This window comes from Leucoraja erinacea, chromosome 2 (assembly GCF_028641065.1).
Source record: "Leucoraja erinacea ecotype New England chromosome 2, Leri_hhj_1, whole genome shotgun sequence".
In the NCBI taxonomy this organism is placed as follows: domain Eukaryota; kingdom Metazoa; phylum Chordata; class Chondrichthyes; order Rajiformes; family Rajidae; genus Leucoraja; species Leucoraja erinaceus.
The window spans coordinates 110,303,002-110,308,253 of NC_073378.1; the positions used below are offsets into that span (position 1 = coordinate 110,303,002).

Genomic DNA, 5,252 nt, shown 5'->3' on the forward strand with positions numbered 1-5,252 from the left:
GGTTTAAGGTGAGAGGAGTAAGATTCAATAGGAACCTGAGGGGGCATTTTTTTCACTCTGAGGGTGGTGGGTGTATGGAATGAGCTGCCAGAGGAGGCAGTTGCGGCAGATACTATAACAGCATTTATAATGCAGTTAGACCGGTACATGGATAGGAAAGGTTTAGGGGCAAATGCGGGCAGGTGCGACTAGCGTAGATGGAGCATCTTGGTTGGAATGGGCAAGTTGAGTTGAACGGTTTCTTTCCGCGCTGTCTTACTCCATGTGAGAGTTTCGATTAGTGGGAGAGTCCAGGACCAGAGGGAATAGCCTCAGAATAAAAGGATGAACCTTTAGAAAAATGGTGAGGAGGAATTGCTTGTCATAGGGTGGTGAATCTGTGAAATTCATTGCCATAGATGGCCGTGGATATTGAATGGATATTCAACGAAGTCAATGTATATATTTAATGCGGGGATTTGAGGCAGCACAGTGGTGCAACGGTAGAGTTATAACAAAGTGGCGTAACGGTAGAGTCAACGCTAGAGACCCGGGTTCAATCCTGACAACGGGTGCTGTCCGTGCGGAGTTTGTACTTTCTCCCTGTGACCACATGGGTTTTCCCCGGATGCTGCGGTTTCCACTCACACTCCAAAGACATACAGATTTATAGGTTATTTGGCTTTGGTAAGATGTAAAATTGTCCCCAGTGTGTGGGTTAGTGTATGCGGTGATCACTGGTCGGCACGGACCTGGTGGGCATAGGGCTTGTTTCCGTGCTGTGTCTCTAAAGTCTAAAGTCTAGATTGACAGATTGTCAAAAATTATGGGGAGAAGGCAGGAGAATGAAGTTGAGAGGGGTAAAATAGATGAGCCATGATTAAACGGGCAGAGTGGACTCGATGGGCCAGATGGCCTAATTCTGCTCCTAAGACTTATGAACTGTTTACTTTCATTGTACCTGCCACATCACCGTACCTGTGCAATAAACTCTACTTGAAAAGCAACCGGTGAAGTCATCTGGGTGATAGTTTAATGAGGACAATTACAGAGAAAATAAACAGTTTAAAGTAACAATTGTGAGATGCGCAGGTTTGCAACATTCACCATTCTCTAAAGCTGTAAAACTCCAAAGCCTCTGGGCTATAAAAAGGATATAGAAACATAGAAACACAGAAACATAGAAAATAGTAAGATTAAACGAGAACTTACCAGTTTGAAGTTTGATCTGTATTTTATGAGGAGTTACGATGAGGGATTTCGTGAAGAACCCCGCTTCCACGCATGCGTGTCATTCTTCAAAGCAGCGGTGTGAGGTCACAGAAACCTATAATGATCTAACATAGTAAGATTATCAAAGAGATACCAGTTTTTGATATGATCATAAGAGGGTGGGAGCGGAGGGCACGAAATCCCTCATCGTAACTCCTCATAAAATACAGATCAAACTTCAAACTGGTAAGTTCTCGTTTAATCTTACTATTTTACTTCGGAGTCACGTGAGTGACTTCGTGAAGATTTCAAAGCTCTGTGACCTCATGCCGTGGAACGAGTCCATGCTTCACAACTGCCTTGGGTATTGGGAGAGAGCATCATTAGTAGTTTTAAAACACAATTATACAAAGAGTTGTGTGGTATAACGAAAAAAATATATAACATTTTTTTAAATTTGAGAATCATAACCCTGTAACCTATCGGCCAAATTATTTTGTTGAACCTAAAATGTTTTCTTAATACAATGATGGCTCCAAATTAACTGGTTTATTATACAACCTGTGGAAAAACCCTTTTTTTAAAATGACCCTCCTGCCATTCTGAGGATTTGGTCTGTGGGTACCTGTATAATATTGCTGCGGATGTTGCTGCAGTCCTGGTGGAATGAGAGTTGAAACATCAGTGTCTATTCCTGCCATTTTTAGGACCTATTTGAGCCACCTTGAAATAGTTTGAGTCGTGACCCTATCATGCAGTTTCTTGTAAGAGATAAACAACTCCATACTCTGACCTCGAATGTTCTGAGTATATGCTATGTATTGTTAGATGTGTCTTGTTATACACAGTCGTTTGCCATATGGGTGTACCATAAAATCAAACCCTAGACCCGAGGAACCCGATCTGTTTTCTTTTATTAAATCCTGTATGACAACACCAGTTTCTCGGTGAGATGATCAGGGAGTCCAGGCTCAGTTTGCTTAATGGCTGGACTTGTTGTGCGATAAATAACACCATGAGCATAACCATCTTCCTGGTCTGTTACTGAGGTGACAACGCTGTTATGAGCTACAAGCTCCTCAGCATGTTGAGAAAAGGACACCCATGTCCCAGATTTCGGAGTACCTGGTTAGCTTACCAGGGGTGCGTTCCCACCGCGTGCCGTTCCGATCCTTGTGATAGGTAATTGGAGAGTGCACTTGGGGCACTATTGATGGCACTGTAGCTCCATCGATTATCCTAATGGAGGCTTGTTAAAATTCCAATACGGCCAGAATGTTCTTGGCCTTTTGGTCGAGATTGTTGTCCAAGCAGTATATGCCCCATTTCTTGATGTGTCCAAGGTACTGCTTCCGTGTTGACAGTCTTAGTGCAGATGAGATGAGATTCATCGTCCTGTCTGACAGTGTAGTGGGTCTGTTAGACTCTACAAATCAATAAATCCAAAGTGTTATGGCATGGATGACTGCCTCCAGTCACTGGATAAATCAATAATTTTTTTGGCAATGTTCATAGGGAACATGGTTCTAACACCATCCCCTGTAAGACTGAAATACCATGATTGAGAAGGTCAGTCGGGTACTCTGAAAATTCCAGATGCCGAGTGTGGTTGAATTTTCCCTAGTACCCCAATGATGGGTCCGAACGGGGGAAAACCTCACCCTATGGCTTATTTACATAACAATGCCAAGCTGGTTTACGAATTTTAGTACATAATATTGGGGCTAATGATTGCCCCTTTTGTAAGCTCTATATTGCCAAAGTTCCTCTATTGAGTCAATGCCTGCCATATAGAAACCCGCAACTGACACCAAGTCTTTATGAATAATAAGAGCATCCATCCTAAAATGAATATCTAGAACAAATGTGTTTAGGGTTAAAATCAATGATAATCCTGCAACCCTACTCTATCTTATTTTTAATAAATATGTTCAATCCCATCTTTTGTGTACAATTCTTGTAGCACCATGTGGGTTTTAGATTGTTTGGTTTATGTAAGGACAAAATGCCCTTCTGGTGTATGATGTACTGTGGTTAATGGGATGAGAAAAACCCTATCAGATAACCCTGAATACTGCTGAGATTATATGAATCTGTAGTGATTATATACCATACATAACTATAGTGTTGCAACCTCCCCTACCCTCGTAGGTCCCTATTTAACAGAAGAAACCCCACCCACCTACCTCCATGGTTACCGGTGGTTTTGTTATTTCCTTGGTTTTTTGAAAAATAAGGTTCTGGTTTAATATTTCTTGTTCGGGGTTGTGTGGGAGGTTGAGGCTTCCGCATCTTCCAGGGTGGCCGCCCTGGCCATACCCTAAAACGGATCCTGCAGGTTATATTGATTTCTGACACTGCTACTGGTATGAGCCACATTTTTTATGGCCTTGCCTGTGGCTGGTATCATGCTCCAAAATAGGCCCTTGCGCTGGCCTTGATGAGCCCCAGTGTCTTAGCTTAGTCCACACACGGTTCTTTATTTGCAAATGGTAGCATTTTTGGGGTCCTAGTGCTGGCTGAATGGCCGCCTTCCACGTGTAGTTCAGGTCATATTGCATATTATTAAACAGATCTAGTGCGTCTTGATGGTCTTTGGTTACCTACGTTTAGTCCAGGGTGCGGGTGTATGCTATGATGCCTTCCGTCAATCCCTTGAAGGTTCTCTGGATCTTGAGGTCCTGGTTCCTGATGTTCGTCCATATGCTGCCAAATGCATTGGATTACACTGGGCACCTGTAATGCCTCACCGTTGCCAGGTGGCAGATGTCTGGCCAGTGTTTGTAAATTTTTCTTGTTGGCGTATGTGGCCAGACATATAGTAATACTATTGCCATCCTGGATCCAAGTCTACCCATGTTTGACTTGGCTAAAGTAATCGGCCACCATGTCCAGCAGAGTCCCTGCTGTGTTAGGATCATGGGACGCTGTATTACCAGGCTCTGGCCCATCAGGGTCCTGCCTACTCTTTTTTATAGAGTTAGAGATCTCTAGGGTCCCACACGGGGTACCCATGTGGGGCTTAACTGCTGCCCACTTGTCTTTTGTTCTGCGGACCCCTCTTGCAAGTCAACCCAGAACTGACCCACAGTGCTCCCCTCTGATGGGGTAGAAGCATTGTGCAGCCCTCAAAGAGGTACTGCTGTGGGTTTATCACGTTGGAGCAAGGCTCCATACACCGCTTCTTCCCGCTCCAGCCCTCTCGGGCGCTGGTTGCCGGCGGTTTTATGCAAAGTCGGACCCTTCTGAGTCCACTACCTTGTTTGATTTGTGTCTAGCCTACCGCTCGGTCACATGGATCTGGCCGGTGCGGGGCCGACATCGGGCACAGCTGATCCCACTACGGTTGATCCAAGTGCCGCTGGCTGCTGCTGGCTGCCCGCTGTTCCATGGTCCTCCTTCTCCAGTTTTGTCCTTCCTTCCGTGAAGTGGATATGGCCGGTGTGGAGGATAACTGGCACAGCTGCTTCCATCTATTCCTTTAACCTGGCTTCAACGCTCTCAGCACTCCTGGCTGCTCCTTTATCTAAGACCCCTGGGACCCACCCCCGTACTGACGGTACTGGTCCCTTATGGTCGTTGCAGCCGGTCAACCCCACTCTAATGCCCTCAATTCTGGGCACTCCTACTTATATGGTCCTTAGATAAGGGACATATAAGACATTAAAACTGATGATAACAGCTACTATAGTTTTTATATAATATATATAGTCCCTAGATAAGGGGTGTATCAGATATTAAACTGATAAGAACAGATACTACACTTGATCTTAGCCAAAAAAAAACGAGAAGCGATTATTGTAACTAAAACCCCGCTGGGACCGACCCTGGTACTCACATACTGGTCCCTTGTAGTAGATTGCAGCCAGTCAACTGCAAAGTCCTTTGCTGCCGAGAAATGAACTTTCTCACCATGCTGGAGCGAAGTTGGGCACAGGTGTTTTTCCCTCTCCGGGAACCGATGTGCCCATGCTGCTCCTGCCGTTGCCAGCTCCTCACGAAGTGCCAGCTGTCACTGCTGCTGCCTGTGCTCCTGCCGCTGTCTGTGCTCCTGCAGCTGT

The 5,252-nt window shown here is 45.0% G+C and overlaps 1 pseudogene; it reads right to left on the reverse strand.

Annotated features, from left to right (window-relative positions):
- Window positions 1-4,877: 4,877 nt before the first annotated feature.
- On the reverse strand, window positions 4,878-4,987 carry LOC129693484 (U2 spliceosomal RNA; annotated as a pseudogene).
- Between the last annotated feature and the right edge of the window lie 265 nt (window positions 4,988-5,252).